Source organism: Typopeltis vanoorti, chromosome 19, assembly GCF_054136105.1.
Source record: "Typopeltis vanoorti isolate ZY-2024b chromosome 19, IOZ_Tvanoo_1.0, whole genome shotgun sequence".
In the NCBI taxonomy this organism is placed as follows: domain Eukaryota; kingdom Metazoa; phylum Arthropoda; class Arachnida; order Uropygi; family Thelyphonidae; genus Typopeltis; species Typopeltis vanoorti.
The window spans coordinates 64,906,824-64,926,151 of record NC_143567.1 but is presented as its reverse complement, the minus strand read 5'-3'; positions in this window follow the sequence as shown (position 1 = coordinate 64,926,151).

Here is a 19,328-nt window from a genome sequence, read left to right as displayed (position 1 = left end):
CTATCTGCTTGTGTTTGAAGAATAACAACTCCAGAACTGGCCGAAGAAAGATGAAGAAAAAAGTTCCTTTAGTGGGCTAAATCTCACCTATATCTTTCTGCGGGTGGCAGTACAATGGAAGTAAATGTCATTTCTACATAGATATGCAGGCACATAAAATGACTTAGTATATACGGTGGCGTAGCTAGATTTTTTAATATCCTTGTCAAATTCGTAGCTACGGACCTTTTTTTAGTGACAGTTCTGACAATTAGTAAACCAATAATAATTAAGATTTTGATCATCGTTTTATTAAAATGAAACACAGATGATCGTTGTAATGTATATAACGATTGTCTTATTTATTTAATAACAAAAAGAAAGACTATTACGGGAACCATGTTAATACATAAAATCACGGATTCATATAAATAACTACATAAAGTTGTACTGTACATGAACATAAAATTTAAAATGATTAAAATACGTTAAATTTTAATTTTCCTTGCTTTAGCGTCAGCACAAGTTTGTTCCCATATGATTTGATTGCTGCAGAAAACAGAGGTAGATGCGATAAAAGAGGAAAAGGAGAAACAGATTAGATGCGTCTGTATTTGGACGGAAAAGAGAATTTGGGAACTCCGGCTGTCTTCGGTAATTCATTAACCTTAATTGTATATAAAATTCCTTTTTAGATAAATGTTGTAAAACGACTTTAAAAACAATTTTGCGTGCATTAAAAGCTTTAGTGCAAAACTGAACTTAGTAAAGCATTGGGAACAAGCAAAAACAACAACAAAATAAATAAATAAATAATCGGAATTCCTTACATATATTTAAATTCTTTCTTCTTGTTTATTAAATATGTATCGGTCTTTAGTGTCCCTATAATTCTTGAAATATATCTACTCTGTTGTCACACGATAAATCATTCACCATACATTTGAAATCGGCACGTGGAATTTTGGACTTTTCAGACATCATGCGTGCGTTTGGCAGCGATCACCAGAATTAATCATGATCTATTGACTCTTTCCTTCTTTGCCAACTATCTGATAATCTTTCACAGGCTGTATTAGACCAGCCATAAGAGTTATCCTTGTCATCTTCTAATCATTTTAACATTACAAGGTCGCCTGAACCAATTTCCAAGTATTTGTTAGGATTTTTTTTTAAATTTCTTATTTGTCCCACTCCTGCGCTTTCGATAAAAGATATGTTGGAACACTGCCAAATTTTATCGATGTATTTTAGAAAGAAAAATAAGCCTTCATCACCCGATATAGTACCTAAAATTGCCAGTTATTCTCCCTGGGTTACCTTGTTATTTAATGTGTCAAGCTAAATGCACATCGCTTCTTTCTTTTGCGTTATGTTGTGGCTTATTTATTTTCCACTTATAGATCCAACCATCAAAACATTCTCTTGTTATGTCTCTTGCTTGTTGATTCGCTCAGTTACTGTCCGATCAAAGGTTTAGTTCACCTTTATACCAATGTCTGAATTGCCTCTCCACTGTCTGTCTGTTGCATTAATTTCAAGTTTTTCAACATGTTCGTATTTAAACATATTTATTTATTACGTATATCAGTTAACATGTTAAGTGTGTAAGAGTCTCTGAAAAAAAAAATTTTTTTTTTTTTTTTTTTAAATGAACAGAATGGTACATTTTACGAATAATTTTTATTGTTCCCATCACTGGTTTCGTTTCCGCTATTTCAGATAACGCAGTCACGATGTATGATTTCCCGTATTCGGTAAAGAGGCGATTTCCTCTTAAACTTCGGATTTCCTCACAAAACAGACCAATTGTGCATTGAATATTATTCTGGTTCCCATGAGAATATATATAGTAGTGCACAGGGCCGAGCCGTGCGGTTGTGCGCCGCACAAGGGCGCTTGAAGATAGGGGCGCCATTTCACGACAGGAAATAATAATAATAATAATAATAATATATATATATTTTTTTTTCTTTTTTTTTTCTTATTCTTGAATTACATCGTACTATATAAATATCACAATTGCATAATGGACTACCACAAGGGTCAGTTCTGGCTCCCTTCCCCTTTAACTCATACATTGCAGATTTGCCTAATACAGCCTCCAAGAAATTTTGCTATGCTGATGGCATTGCTCTAGCCACCAGACACGCCAATTTTACTACAATGGAAGATACACTAACAAACGACCTTGCATTCCTAGACGAATACTTCAGAAAATTGAGATTATGCCCAAATCCTAGCAAAACACAAGTTTCATGCTTCCACCTGAACAATAACCAGGCTAACAAAGAACTCATGGTCTGCTTCAACCACAAACTGCTACACTACAACAGATTCCCGAAATATCTGGGCGTCACTTTAGATAGAACACTATCTTTTAAACCACATCTCATTAACACAGCAGCCAAGCTAAAAACAAGAAACAATATACTGCACTAGCTATGTGGAACAACTTGGGGTGCCTCATCAACAACGCTTCGCTGCACTGCTCTTGGCCTCGTTTACTCTACAACTGAATACTGCTCACCCGTATGGCTGAACAGCGCCCATGTGTATTTAGTTGATGCCCAGCTTAACACCACTATGCGCCTCATTTCTGGAACTGTAAAATCAACTCCAACCTATTGGCTCCCAGTGCTAAGCAACGTCTCGCCTCCACATATCCGCAGATCCAACTTTCTTCTACATGAATACAGCAAAATCTTCCAATCCATGAAAACATCCCAGCCCTAGAAATAAACAGGCTAAAGTCAAGGCACCCTCCAATCTTAACAGCAAAAAATCTTGCAGAGACAAGTTTCAACATGAAGGAGAAGTGGAAAGAGTCCTGGTGTAACACTTCAACAGGGATCTTCCATGAATTAGTGGACCCAACACAGATACCTTCGTGTTTTGCCCTACCTCGGAAAACTTGGTCTGCCCTTAACCGAATCCGCACCAACCATGGTAGATGTGCAGACCACCTTTACAAATGGGGCATGATTGCCTCACCCAGGTGCGATTGTGGATCACCCCACCAGACAATTAATCATATTACAGCAGAATGTGTCCAACGTGCATACAGTGGAAACCTGTCAGACTTCATCCATGCTACACCAAGTGCAGTCGACTGGATAATCAACCTAGACATTCAGTTGTAGCCTATTCTTGATTCTTGAGTGTCTCTTTTTTTGACTGTATTATGTCTTATTATTGTACATGTCTATTATTATGTCCATATATATTAAGGATTAATAATGTAGCTTTTCATGTGTGAGCCATACACTAAATAAATAAATCACAATTACAAATTATAGTTAATGCAATAAAAATGAAATTTTAAATCAGTCAAATTATTATGAATTCTAAATAATCAAACAACATTTTTAACTTAATCGTACATTATCAGTTTTTTATAATTTGTTTGAAGTGAAACGTTATCAATATTACCACAGATTTTATTTCACAGAGTAAGCATGGACTCAGCGAAAATTGTATAAATATTCTCGATTGTTTATTATATTTTTAGTGGAAATTGTTAGTTTAAGACAGACAGTGAATTCATACCGTCGACAGGGTGTAGCATAGAGGCAGCCTGCCCAACGGCACTGCTTAATAAAGGCGCTCGTTCAGCCATATTACGGCAACAAGATATTTTACAAAAATACAGCGTTTAGTTTAGCAAATAAAAAAGGTGCCATTTCCCATTGACAGTTAAATATGTGCTTATTATATTTTATTAATAAAAAAATTACAGTCATACATACTAAAAGTAAACATTTTAGAACCCACTTATTAGATACTTAAGGAAACAACCCATAAATTATCATACGATGTGAATTTCATAAACTTTTATAGTCTATATATATATATATATATATATATATATATATATATATATATATATTATGCATGAATTCTCTTATTCAAATTGCGAATCACTATCGCCCCGACTTTCACATTTTACTCCCTGCAGTAAACAATACGCCCTCTACAACAGCAACTATACTGCAGAAACACGCAAAAGAATTCGTTTTATCATGTCACTGAATAAGGTGCACAGACATAGAGACAACTGGGAATATATAAACGCTAACTAATAATCACATCTCCTCTGCTGTATAGACTGGAGCAAACCACATGTTGGTTTTGCTTGACACTACCCCGTCATGAACGTGTTAAAACTAAGAAATATATAGTGAATACATTTCGGATATTATGGAAATCGTTTTAAGAGAATTAGCATTTCAATTCAATTGTCAGCTTGTTTTGTTTGGGTCGCACGATCTTTTGTTAATTCCGCACCAATCATATGCACTTCTTAATAGTGGCTTTTTCTCTATTATACTGGCCTACAATCGCGCACATCTTTCACTTCTCATTAGTAATTTGTCAAGGATTGTTCATTACGTAGCTCAACTTTTAAATTACTGGTAATTTTGCTTGATATCATGGGAAATAAGATGCCTCTATTTGGATAGATAACTTTGATTACACGCAAGGAAACTGCTCTCGAGGACAGAAGAAGTGATGGAGAATAGAAGCTTCTTGGTAAGTCATACCCATTTTCAGTTTTTTTTTTCCCATGAAAACTTTAGTTTCCAAAAATCCCTGCATATCCAGTGGCGTGGCTAGGAGGGGGCGGTCCACCCCGGGCGGCACTTTGAACCTTTTTGAACTTTTGCAGTTAATTCTAAAATACAGTCTCGAGAACTCAGTTCCAAATATTGTAATACTACTGCGAATTTTCCTCAAATTACTGTAAATGTCGCTAGTTGAGAGGAGTTTTTCTAAATAAAATTTGATTCAGAATTACCTACATTACTATGAAATAGATTTAGCCAATGTGATCGACGATTTTGCTAACAGAAAAGCAAGAAAAATAACATTTTAGAATGTTGAAATTAAAGTTTTACTTCAAAAATAAACATAGTGTTTTCATTTATTTCCCTATACGTCGTTTTGACTTTTTGTAGTATTTTTGGTGTATATTGAGAGGGGCGGCAAACTCAGACACCGCCCCTGGCGGCAATAGCTCCAGCTATGCCACTGTCTCGGACCACGATTTTTTAGCTTTAATTTTGGGAAAAAAGTACGAGTTATAGTCGAGTAAATACGATAATTTTTTTTAGCTTTCAAATTCTTAAGTATGGATCATTGGTTAAAGACTGGCTTTATAAAACGCACAAAAGACAGCAATATAGAAATAGGCAATTTCACTTGTCTCACTGATGATAAATTATTTATATTAAGCAAAAATGTATAGTATCTTTATAAATTTTGTTCTATTAAAAATAAATCTTTTTTTTGTTGTTGTTGAAATGTATATCTAAATTCAAATAAAACAGACATTTAAAATGAAATATATTTTTATTTATTATTATTATTATTTTGATAAGGGTATTTTGAAAAGGTACTTGGTAATAATGAAAAGTAAAGGAGTACACAGATATCTGAAGTTTCAGAAACACTGATCTATCCAAATATTTAGTCTGAAACATAGGTGTATAGTACGATGTTCGTTTTCTTAAATTTAGCTTCGAATTTGGATAGACGAAATAGCGAATATCCAAATATGTACTTCTCACATTTTTTTCAGCGTCATTTCAATTTTGAATGTGAAACATATTGAGTGTATTGTGTATTCTGTGTTTAAGTGACTTTGGACAATTTTTGACTTGTTTTTGTGAATTTAGATTATTATTCACGTAAAGTAAGTACGTCTATTATATTTTTGCTAAGTTTGAAAATCAGTTTCATTGTTTCATTCTAGTTAATTATCTTATTTTGAAAACAAAAGATTTTTATCTTATGTTGGGTAGACGTCTAGAAAATAAATAATTTTCAATAAGAGATTTATTTATATATTTGTTCTTGTTCTGGTTGGAAGACATTGGGGTTGGGGTCCTTTAACTAATTTCTTTAATAAATAATTTTAATATTCTAGAAATTTCTTAATTATTAAACAATTACCAGAATATAAAAAATATTAAATAAATATCACTGAGAAATCAATCAGTGCCTAATATTTCTACTTGCTAATTTTCAAAAAACTACCTAAAATGTAAGCATATTTATTATCCAAAACATCTGAAAAATCAAATTCTGTAGTAAAAAAAAATAGTCAGTTTTGGGCCATTCACCTTAAATATAATATGGGTTAAGAAATAAGTTTAAGGGAAAATTTCAGGAATTATTATTTATTTTGGTGGACAACTTTTAACGCTCTTCTTATTTTAAAGTCTAACCAAGTATGTTAACCCCCAGATGTCGGGAAAAAAGCCAAAGACTATATCTGGTGCACAAAACAGGAAAAGACAATTGCAATGAGTACAACTGGAACATAAATTGGCTGGATCGCTGAATAAATTTTTAACTTCAGGACCACATAAAAAACGAAGAACAGAATGTTCTGACGAAGCAAGTACTCCGTGTAGCTCTACTACAGAAAAAGAGAGGACACAAGATAACTATGAAGAAGCAAATGTTATATGCGAAAATGAAACTGGCCTGACAGGACTGTCTACAGAAGTTGCAGCAGAAGAAATATTGGATTCCGATTCAACGAATCACGAAACTTCAAATTTTACTTTAAATTTTAATGTTAATGACCAGGTACTTGACAGAATCATATAACTACCAAAGTTAAGAGATTGTTTAGTTGAGCATTGCCCGCGTCAAGTAGTTAATAAAGAATTTCCCAAAGATGAATCTGGCCGCAAGTTTTCCGATTCATACTATTATCGAACTTTAGCAAATGGAGAAAAACTTTTACGAAGTTATTTAGTTTATTCAGAATCGCGAAATTCGGTTTTCTGTTATTATTGCAAAATATTTGGTCATATACTAAAAATACACGAGACAAGTTCTGCGCACGTTAAAAACTGTTCAAAATACAGCGAACTTAAAATGTCGTTGATTAAGAAGCATTATTGATTGCACACAACAAAGATTATACGAAACCGAGAAAAAATATTGGGAATCTGTTATAGAACGGTTAATCTACATAATACAATATTTATCGAGACAGTGTATAGCTTTTAGAGGTTCGTAACAAAAACTTTTTGAAAATGATAACGGCAATTTTTTTAAAGTTAGTAGAAACTGTCGCTAAATTTGATTGGATAATGGCAGAACACTTGCATCGCATCCAAACATCACAAAAAAGGAACATTGCTCATTATTTAGGTAATAAAATACATGAAATCATCCGTATAATATCTGAAGCTATAAAACAAAAAAGTTTAGAAATGGTTAAAGAGGCGAAATATTATTCATTAATTCTTGACACTACTCCGGATATAAGCCACACAGGACAATTATCTATTATTATTAGATTTGTTGATCAAAATAAAGATACAAATATAGCAGAAATTCATGAACTTTTTTGGATTTTCAATCTGTAGAAGATACCACTGGGCAAAGACTATTTCAATTTATAAAAAAATTATTTAAAATTATTGAATATTAACATTTCGGATTTAAGCATCGCATCCAAACATCACAAAAAAGGAACATTGCTCATTATTTAGGTAATAAAATACATGAAATCATCCGTATAATATCTGAAGCTATAAAACAAAAAAGTTTAGAAATGGTTAAAGAGGCGAAATATTATTCATTAATTCTTGACACTACTCCGGATATAAGCCACACAGGACAATTATCTATTATTATTAGATTTGTTGATCAAAATAAAGATACAAATATAGCAGAAATTCATGAACTTTTTTGGATTTTCAATCTGTAGAAGATACCACTGGGCAAGGACTATTTCAATTTATAAAAAAATTATTTAAAATTATTGAATATTAACATTTCGGATTTAAGCGGCCAAGCTTATGTTAACTGTTCAAATATGCGAGGTAAACATAATGCACTGCAGAAAAAAATCCTTGAAATAAATTCAAGGGCTTTTTTTATTCCGTGTGCTGCTCATTCATTAAATTTGGTAGTTAATGATGCAGCTAAGATATCCTGTGAAACTGTAAATTTTTTTGGGCTAATACAGGAATTATATAATTATTTTTTAACATCTGTGAAGCGTTGGGCTATATTAAAAAAACATATTCGTGCTTTAAATTTTAAGCCACTTTCTGCTACTAGGTGGGAAAGTAGAGTAGAAGCAATAAAGCCACTTAAAAATAATATCAAGGAAATTTACGAGGCTCTTTTTGATATTACGGAAGATGAAACTAAACATATCGATTCTAGAGTTTAGGCAGACAACTTAATTTCAAAGATTTATTCGTTTAAATTTATTCGCTCTGTTCATGTTTGGTACGATATCTTAAGTCTCGTAAATGTAAAGCAAAATAATGCAGAATCCGACATTTGATATAGGAAAAATTACAGAAAATCTTGATTATGTTATACAAGAATTAAATACTCGCCGAACAGACCAATATTTTGAAAATATTATTAGAACTGCAAAAGAAGTAGCAAACGATCTTAATATTGATCCTATTTTTTCAGACAGTCGCAAAAGAACAAAAACAAAAATGTTTGGTTACGAAGCATCAGATGAGACAACGCATGATCCTAAACAAAATTTTAAAATAAATTATTTCTTCGCGATTTTAGACACGACAATAACTTCAGTCACGGAACGATTCATACTCTTAAAACAACATAGCGAGGACTTTAAAGTTATAAGAGACATTAGTAAATTAAAAGATTGGAGCGATGAAGATTTAATGAAACATTGTAAAGATTTGCACTTAAAACTGAGCGACAATCAAAATTCCGACAGTCGCGATATTGATGGTATGACTTTATTTGAGGAATTAAAAACTTTGCAATGTTTTATTTAAAAAAAAGAGTCGGCTCCTCAGGATGTTTTAAATTATATATACGAAAATAAATAAACCGACACGTTTCCGAATACTGCGATTGTGATGCGTATTTATTGAACATTACCAATATCCGTAGCATCAGGGGAAAGAAGTTTTTCAAAACTGAAATTAATAAAAAATTATTTGCGGTCAACAATGTCTGGAGAGCCTCTATTTATCAATTATATCAATTGAAAATAATATTATGGATTTATTAGACATTAAAGATATTATTAAAAATTTTGTGGCGGCTAAAGCAAGACGGATAAATATGTAAAATAAATCTACATTTATCCTAATTGTTATATAGATAAAAGCATATCTCCAAATTATCTTTGTTATGTGATATTTCTTTTTATATTAAAATAAAAGTAATTTTTGTTTATATATATATATATATATATATATATATATATATATGTATATATATATATATATATATATATGTACAATGATTACAATGTTCTACTACTGTTAAATAAAATTTATTTTTATGTATGCGTATAAACTGTTTTGTACTTTTAACAAAGTAAAATTTTTCGCAAAAATTTTTCATGGAAACTTATTTTATAGGGGCGCTGAAAAACGTTTTGCACAAGGGCGCCTCCTACCCACGGCGCGGCACTGGTAGTGCATAGCGATGCATACAATAATTCATATTTTATTTCCTGCTGTATTTTCCCCACCCTTCGATGTGAACTATTATAAACAAATACTACAATGTATCCGATTGTGTGACGTTTGTATTGATTTCTGTGGTCTTGTAAATCACAGATTAAGTAACTGAGCATCGTGTGTGTTGTCAATATAGCCCGGGTAAAAATAAACCATAAAGGATTTATTTACCTCCCCCAAGAACTGAACTTTGGTTTACAGATATTTTATGACCACTACGAATAGGGTTAATTAATGTATTGCGACTAAACCGATGTCCATAAAAGATAAGTCTGCAAATAAAGCAAATTGACCATTGTTTGAAGAGAATACAATTATTGGTAAAATCTTCTTTCGATTGGAATCAATTAGCCGTTATTGTATTAAATTCGAATATGAGTTTCAAGAAATATATAAAAGGCGTTTAATCTCATATTTCTTTTAAAAAATCCTAAAGATTTAGTTAGCATATTTCGCATTATGATTAACATACCCAAAAGAAATCTAGAATAGATGTTAACTCCTCTTTTGATGAGAGAATGAAGTCTTTTACGAAGACAAGTAATTCTAGAGGCTAAGCTGCTATACTTTCAGTTTTATCAACCAGCGAAACATCTGTAGAGTAGTACACTTTGAAACACCTGTCTTGAGTTAATGTGAATACACGAGTTGCCGAAGCATGCATCATGTACATATTAAAAAGTCATTGTAGAAATTCCAAAAATTAAGCTTTATCAAATTGTCTAATTCGAAATTTAAAAGAATAGTTAGTTATTCCTAAAAAAATAAATTCTATCGGTGTAATTCAAGAACATCGTTTGTGTAAAATAAGTTCTGGCTCGCTCTCACTAGCATTCGTCAATAAATTACATAAACGTGTTGAAGAGGAAATGATTTTATGGCAGTAGACCCAAAGTCCATCGCATCATATTTGCCGCTTTATGACAGAAGTTGGGGAGATTAAAAATAAAAATAAAAATAAAAATAAACACTCAAATAACCTAAATACAGGATAGTTTTGTAAAATCCACACGTTTCAGTTTTTCTTTTTTATTTCATTTATTTATTTTTGTGAGGCCCTCATTACACAAAATAATCATAAAATAGAATTATCGAAAGGAAGACTTAATGCAAATTAAAAAAAAAGTTAGAAAGATTGTTGATATATTTTTAATATCAGTTCCCCTCCCGAGGAACATAGAATATAGTAGTACACGGGTTAGGAAGAAAGAATGTTTTTGTAAAATTGCTTACTTAACTTATTTAAATTGCCTTAGAATTTACTCCGAATAATTATTAGGGATTAGTAAATTCGGAACTTTTTTAAAATGACTCACTGATGACATTCCTTAAGTGCATTTGCAACAGCTTTATCTCATAATTAATCACCATTTAAATCAATTAATCACCTGTTAAATACGTTAGTTTTGAAAGAACTGTTGGAAGCTTTGCGGGTTAATTGGGAGACGGTAAGATGTGTGTAGTGGAGTACCCTCCCGCGATGAGTCCTTGGACTCTTTGGAAGTGCACGTAATAATAGCAATAATTAAACGAATTGAATTTTACCTATAATTCCAAAGGGAATGACGAAACGTAATACTTTCAAAGGAAAAAAAAAACGCAACATAAAATAAAATTTATTATTATTATTATTATTACACAATACAGAACCCCATTAAAAGGAATAAGTTTTTCATACAGCGATTTTACCTACTCGTAATTAACGCATCTACTTTAAGTAACGTAAAAGTTCCTCTCTATCATATAATTGAAAAAATTGTGACGTCTTGGCACGTCACATGCCACGTGCCTAAACAGGTTGAGGAAAATTAGATGCATTTTCTTTTATTTTACGGTAGTTTACTCCATTACACCAAATGAGCACTAAGAGATAGCTTGATCTTATAATTGTTTACATAGAATAATTGTCCAATACAATAATTAGAATTTACTCAGAACGTTAGAATTTCTGATTATGGTATTTCCATTGGTTTTTGGTAGAACTACGGTATCATGGTATCACATGTTGCAGAATTATATTATTCATAGGAATTGGCACATATTGGATGTTATAAAAATGTACAGAATTCTTGATATCAGTTCGAATCGCTTTATCAGTAAATGCGTCTATTAAAATCAGACTTGAATTGCATGGACATCTTCTGGTACGTATCTTCTATCCTTCCAATATTTTTATTTAATTTAATCCAGCCAGAGTAGAGTTACTACGACATATTATCAATAACAATAACGATAATAAATAATAATAGATAAATAAATACAGTAAGAAAATAAAACTGGATTGTATTGGCTCTGGAAATTATTGTTAAGATTTCAAATACTAAGTTTGAGTAAAACCGTCTAGCTGCTGTAATGGAAGAATTTACATACGAACAAACAAAACGACTTTTACCAGAGCTTTTACATTTACGATAAACGCACCTTAAAAAGGTGTATAAGGAAAACCAAATAAACCAGTGGAAAGATTTCGTGAATTTGATTAAAGAAAATAAATCTGAAAAAATATCTGAATGTTTTTCACAATATGATTTTTATATTCATATATTATAAATAAATAAATGGATGTTTTTTATGAATGTCTTTAGGTAATACACATACCAACCGCTGAATTAAAAACCTTTATGCAGATATACGTAAACGTTACTTGCACAGCGTATATGCAAAATACTTGGTCGCGTGCGTCACCATGTGTTCTAGGCAACTATTCAAAAAGGTTGCTGATCAGTAATCGTCGAATGTGATTCAAATGGATAAAACAAAAGATCTTTCGAAGTTCGATAAAGGGTTATTGTTGTGGGAGCCTATCTGGCTAGAGCCTCGATTTTGAAAACAGCAGAGCTGACTGATTTCTCAAAAGGTGAGATATTCCACGTGTTTAATCAGTGGAAAAATAATCCTCATTGCTTGTCTAAGAGGCGTAATTGTGATCCTAAAACGGTCTATCAGGAACGAGATCGCCATCGTCTGAGAAGGCTTCTATTGAAAAAACAACTTGCTGTTATTAGAGGCTTAATGATAGCTTGCAGAACTTCCATGTTTGGTCTGTACAGCAAGATTTCTGGAGTATCTAACCTTTATCTCATTCACGGTACTAATACAAATGTATTATAGGCTAAAATTTGATTATGAAATTCAAATAAAAAATAAATAAATAAAAATATCTGAAAGTCAAAAATTATTACATTATGTTCCATACAATTTTATATTCCTTTGAACATATTCCAGTAGAACAAAAGTAGGCTATCACTGAAACCATTTGATATTTACACTAGTCTTCAAGGATACGATGCTTGCTTTGTATTTAAAAGTAACGAGTTTACTCATGTGTGACGAATGTTTATTATTTTATCTCAAGACAGCACCATCTTTCGTTCATCAAGGACTTTGTAGTCAGTATAATAGGAAACGGAAGTTTTAGGAAGTAATATTTAACTTTAATATCTGTAGTCAGAGTCAAGGAGTCGTCAGAATAAGTGGTTACAATGCGCAGATATCGGACGACGAGCCTCTGGGTCATGGACAATGTTTTAAGACCAAGATTTGTTCTTGACCCAATTTTATCGACATGGATTTCATTAGTGAACTACAGCGAAACCTTCTGTTTTGCTTGTAAATTACAGAAGAAACATTGGCAGAAGATTGACTGCTGAAATCAAAGGTGACAACTTTTATATAAATATATATACTGAGACGAGGACTAACAAGAAAAATATACAGAACATGCCTCGGTTTTGAACCCAGATATCAGTGTTCAAAGAAAGATATTTCTAATTTACTAAATGTAAAACACTAATTATATTTATAATTAATATCTTAATAAAGATAACAAATATAAATATTTAGTCTTAGCGAATGCCTTCCAAAAATTTTCTAGCCAAATCAGAGAAATCTCAGCTTGGTTATAAAGTCGCAAAGTCGAATGAAATTACTGCAAACAATATGCGAGCCGTTTGGAAGCACATTCTTCCACATTGTGCAAATGATTTTAGAGGCTTTTCAAATGAATCTAAGTTAATCACTGACAAGCCCAAAGAGGCTTCACAGAAACAATTTGAAAATAGTTTTCTTACAATCGAAGTTTTTAAGCAGCAATGCTTAGAGACTGACCCTGGTGAAGAGAGGACCAGTAAAATTTGCAGAAGAGGCAATAGAGCCATATCGAAGAAAATCGACCGTAGAACCCACATTATTTCAGACATTAAATATATTGTGTTAGGGTTAGAGACCACGAGATGGCGGCACATTTGAGCCGTCTCTCTTCACTGCGTACCGCTTAATTAGTGATAGCCTTGGGCCATCTGTCTCTGATTGGGTACCAGTGGAGATTGAACTGCCCACTCAATCTCCAAAAGTTAGATAGGGCTAAATGGCCTCGCCTATTCCCGTATATACGGGAATAAAAAGGCGTTAGCTGATATCGACAGTTGTATGAAAAAAAAAAAAAAAAAAATGCCCGCCAAACTACGTTAGCTGAATTCTTTGTTAAGAAGCAGAATAATAAATTTATAATTATTCTTTTGTTATTTTGTTGTCTTTCAGCTTCATGGTTTCCTTTAACTAGGCCCTGAAACATACCCTAATTCTTTTATAAAAAAAAATTAAGGGTCAAAAAAGAAATCTGAGAAACGAGGTATACATTTCCCCATAGGTTATTGTATTCGATTAGTGCGTTTTCGATTAATGCGCCTGTTTTAAAGAACGCATTAGGCGCATTAATCGAGGGATTGCTGTACACTTATATGAATTCCTTGGAAGAAGTTACAACGTAGCTAATTACCCTTTCTTTGACATTACTCTTTATTTTTATTTATTTGTTTACGTCATTTGAGAAATATCCTTGACTAATGCGTATTACTACGTATATATACTACCACAGTCTGTGCCATTATGTAAACTCGCTGATTATACATACATACAGCATGTTTCGATTTTATTCTTTGCTTTGCCTTCTGTTTCAAAAATCCTCCTCCCCCCCCTACTCTAAAGCTGGGTGCCCAGCTTCGTTCCATTTCCTTCTTTTTGTGAGCGCACACGACCACAACATTATTTTGTCTGCCTCTAGTGGTCACAGATGTTGATATTAGTTTGACCTTGGAAGCCACTCAACCGCATAACTTCCGAACGCGTGTCCGCAAACTAGCGGATTTTCGTAAGAATTCGCAGCGCGATGGAGGACAGCGTAGAATTAGGAAGCCGTAGATGTTGAACGAACTCTATTTATAACCAATCCAAGTTTGAATATACCGCTTCATTGGTGACGAAAATAAAAAGGTGCCTGAACTTATAAAACATGCAAACTTTTGTCGTTACTGAGGAGCGACGCTAAGCTTAAAAGTCAGGAGAGAGGGGGGGGGGAAAGAAGAAAAAACTGAAGAATAATTGAATAATTCACATCTTTTTAAAATCATTTTGGAACTAACCACACTTGCTATAAGAGATGATCACCCTTGAGATTTGATTACGTATATATATTACGGCTAACCAATTAAGATTTCCTAACAAAACTTTATTTTTAATTTAGCATAGTTATAAGAAATTAAAATAAAAAAAAGCATACATATTAAAAAACGGTTATAAAAGATATGCACTACTTTTCAACTAATGAAGTTGAAAAATAGTGCATATCTGTTGTGACTGAGGATGCTTTGTTTCCGGTGTAATAAAGGGCGTGATTTTTGTAAATAAATATTTATTTACAAACTGTTTCTAATTTATTTTGACACTCTAAAGTTAAACGACATCTTTTTTTTCTTTTTTTCCCCAGCCATTGCGTACAGTCCCCCCTCCCCTTCTCAAACTGCGTGATATGGTTTTCTTTGATGGGAAAACTGCTGTAATATGGCAGCCAAATTATGAATGGAAAATTGGTCAGTCACCGCTAGTAAATTTTCACTAATATTTACTCCCTGTTGATTTTCTGCTAAAGTAAAGAACCATAATTAATTCCAAAGTCGTTAGACCGATTCCCATTACAGGAAAACCTCGCTTAACGCGAATTCGATTTGCGCGATATTCAGTTAGCGCGATCGAGTGAAATGATACTATTTCCTGTTTTAACCAAATGATTAATCAGTTAACGCGATTTTTTACGTTTTGCGAAATTTTACGTTACACGAAATTTTTTGTCACCAATCTGCAGTGAGCGGAAAGCTGGAGGTCATTAAGAGACATGAAAGTCGCGTTAATGATACCGTAATTGTGCAAGACCTAGGATATAGCGAGACTACAGTTTAGACTATATTAAATATTAAATAAGAGCAAAGAATACAAAGAACAAGGAAAAGTTGCTACTGCTTCTTTAAGCATGCATATGACACAAAATTAAAGCCATTTAATGATCGAGATGGAGCGTTTTCTATCACTCTGGATTGAGGATTATAATCAAAAAAGAATATTTCTTATTACAGTGTATATTCAGTCAAAAGCTCTCAATATTTTTACCTCATTGAAAGAGACCAAATTTCAAGAGGAATGCGAAAGCTTTACTGCGAGTTTAGGATGGTTTGACCATTTTAAAAATTGAACTGGACTACAAAACGTAAGAATAACTGGGGAATCTGTTAGTGCTGATAAAGAGTCTGCTGCCAAGTTTCCTGAAGAACTGCAAAGAATAATTCTGAAGGTTGATTACTGACGATCGACAAATATTCAACGTCGATGAAACTGGTCTCTTTTGGAAGCGTATGCCAACAAAAACTTTCCTAACTGGAACTGAAGCATCTCAACCAGGATATAAAGTATGTAGATCGCCTTATGCTTTTATTAGGAGGCAATGCAGAAGGTGACTTTAAACTCAAGCCTATGTTAGTTTATCATGCACAAAATCCAAGATCTAACATTATTGAAGAAATCAGCACAATTGGAAAAGAACTTGGATTTAATGAACTGGATAATAAAGATGTGAGAAACTTTCTCGATTCCCATTCAGACAGTTAAGCGAGCGTGATCTCATTCAAATAGAAGAACAGCGTGCATATGAAGAAGAAGATAAGGAGTGCGAACAAGAAGAGAATGTTACGACTAAGAATCTAACTGCGAAAGAACTTGAGTTAGTTTTCAATCACATTGAGCATGCTAAGGAAATTTTGTTTGATGCTATCCTGATATGGAACGAAGCTTCGAAGTCCGCCGAAATCTTGATAAAGCGATCGCCAGCTATTGCAAATTACATGACAAGATGAGAAAGTTGAGCACGATTCAAACATCTTTACTTAATTTTTTGTAAAACAGTAGCTCAATCAAATGTTCAGACATCAAATAAAAAATTTAAGCAATTGATTTTTATTCTCTAATATAGTAATTTTTTCCCCAAATTTACGCTAACTGATGGATGAATTATAATTATTCCTAATGTTTACTGTATTCGTTTAACGCTATTTTGCTTAGCGCGCATTAACTGATGGATTAATTAATTGCGTTAAGCGAGTTTTTCCTGTATTTCATTCTTTGTAGGCTGCTGTTGGGAACCAGCATCCTCGACCAATCACTGCCACTTTTCAAACTGCATCCAAATATAAATAAGATGCAGTTTGTTCAAGGTTGGTTTTGTTTCGATTTAATGGTAATATCGTGAGGATTTTATAATTATTATTATTATTATTATTTTACACCTCCAGGGAATCCAAAGACTCCTCGAGAGAGGGCGCCTGCTCTACAACTCTGTCTACATCACTCAATCCACCAACTGACCTCAACTACACGAACGCCATCTACCGCCGACTACCACCACCAGTTTTTCTAGAGACAATCACAACATCCATGCTCGCGGCGGGATTCGAACCAGCAACCTTTTGGCTGGAGAGCGGATTTGCTAACCACTCGCCAGCCAGGCCGGCAGTTTTGTTATGTTTATAGTTTTGTTTATTATAGCTGAATCACCTGGTGCATATTTCTAAATAAACCAAAGTCATTTTGGTATAAATGGGACACCTATTTTGTGCATACGAACGAACTATTCATGCTGTTTTTTAAAGTCTAACTCGATGGCAAAGGCAGCCTGGTATCTCACCAAGTTTGTCGGATTTGGCTACAGTATTAAGATTGCAGAATCAAGAGGAAAGCAGTGCTTTTTTTGCCATTATTCTTATAGCTTAATGCGAACCAAAGAATCATACTGACGATTACTACTTACGCACTGTAAAAGGCTGTTTTACAGTGCAAAGCACGGACTCAAAGCTCCCGTTTGGGGGAATTCGGGTTTTTGTCATACTCTCACATCTCTCTCTCCTTCCCGAGAATACACTGACATGGTGAACTCTGATTCAGAAGAGAGAAGGCAAAAAAAAGAAGTCCAGAAAGTACAATCATGTTAGCGTAGCTGTATCTCAAGGTCGGAAATTTCATTGTGAGATGAAAATATCAAATTTCTTTCATAATCTCCTTTGATTTACTTGAATAATGGCTACATCGATTAGCATCCTTGTGATGGGTACTTGCGCTTATCGTCAATCCAGGGATTAGTTCTGCATGGTGGCAGTCCACCATAATCCCCGTTACTGTCTCATTTGTAAATTTCGTGTGTTGTCTGGTTGATTTGCATTTTTTTTTGTTGAATGAAAATCTTTGCGTTTTGGAAAAGAAATATTGTTGTTGTTGTTGTTACTGCACGGACATCTCCATACATTTCTAAGACTCAACGTGGGAAACTCTAACTATCAGCACAATATCCATCTTACCTCTCTTTGAAACCATTAACAGACAAAACCCTTACAACTGACTCAGGCAACCCATTCCATTCATTCATTCGCCACTCTCCAAGAGAAACATCTACTTCACAGGCCTTTGCTAACCACACTCTCACCCAACACTAGCAGGGATGACATCTTATTCTGCCTCATCTACCTAAATGCTGAAATATTTTCTTTGTATTAATGCTCTAAAATTCTTCAAGTAAGTAACTTAAATGTTTCTCTCATATCTCGCTTTTTCTCCAATCAATCAACATTTTGTAAGCTACAAACTCTCAATTTATCGATTGAAACTCTCGATTGACATATACTCTCTCGATATCGTCATTAGTGGGATTCGGACTCAAATTTTCCAAGCTTTCAGTGGAAAGAGGCATGAATCTAAGACCAAGATAGCTCATTTACTCCTCCTCCTCCTCCTATCAATATGCATATATTTCAGGAAATCCAACATTAGAAAAACTTGAGTTCGAACCCCATTATGGACGATTCAAATGCTCTTCACACACACACACACACACACACACACACACACACACACACACACACACACACACACACACACACACACACACACACACACACACACACACACAGTTGGACAATTTTAAATGTCAAAAATTATTACTTTGAAGGTTGCAATATAAATTTCAGCTAAACAACAGCTTTCATTCGACATGAAACTCTAAAGCAACATCCTCTGTATGGTATATCTCATACTCACGTGCCTTTATTGTGCATAGTTGACAATATACTATCTGTCAGTCACATGAGCCATCCAACCAAACATAAATTCATGCGACCATGGATGGACGAAGAAAACCACGCGTTTTTAAATGCTGATGAGTATTATTATGCTAGTCAACTTGGAAAACTTCCAAAACATTTAACTTGGACATCTTCGTAACAGTATTTATATGACGTGCATTAAATTGTATTCGTTCTGAATGAATTTCCCTTCCGCTCCCATGTATTACATCACAATCTTTTTTTGTCTGAATTTCTTTTCAGCAAGCAGTTTTGTTGCACGTTTGGCATTTGAAGCAGCCAAACTACTCATAATAAGCCATAATAAATGTGGCTGTCAAATTTAACTCAATGTGTGTGTGTGTGTGTGTGTGTGTGTGTGTGTGTGTGTGTGTGTGTGTGTGTGTGTGTGTGTGTGTGTGTG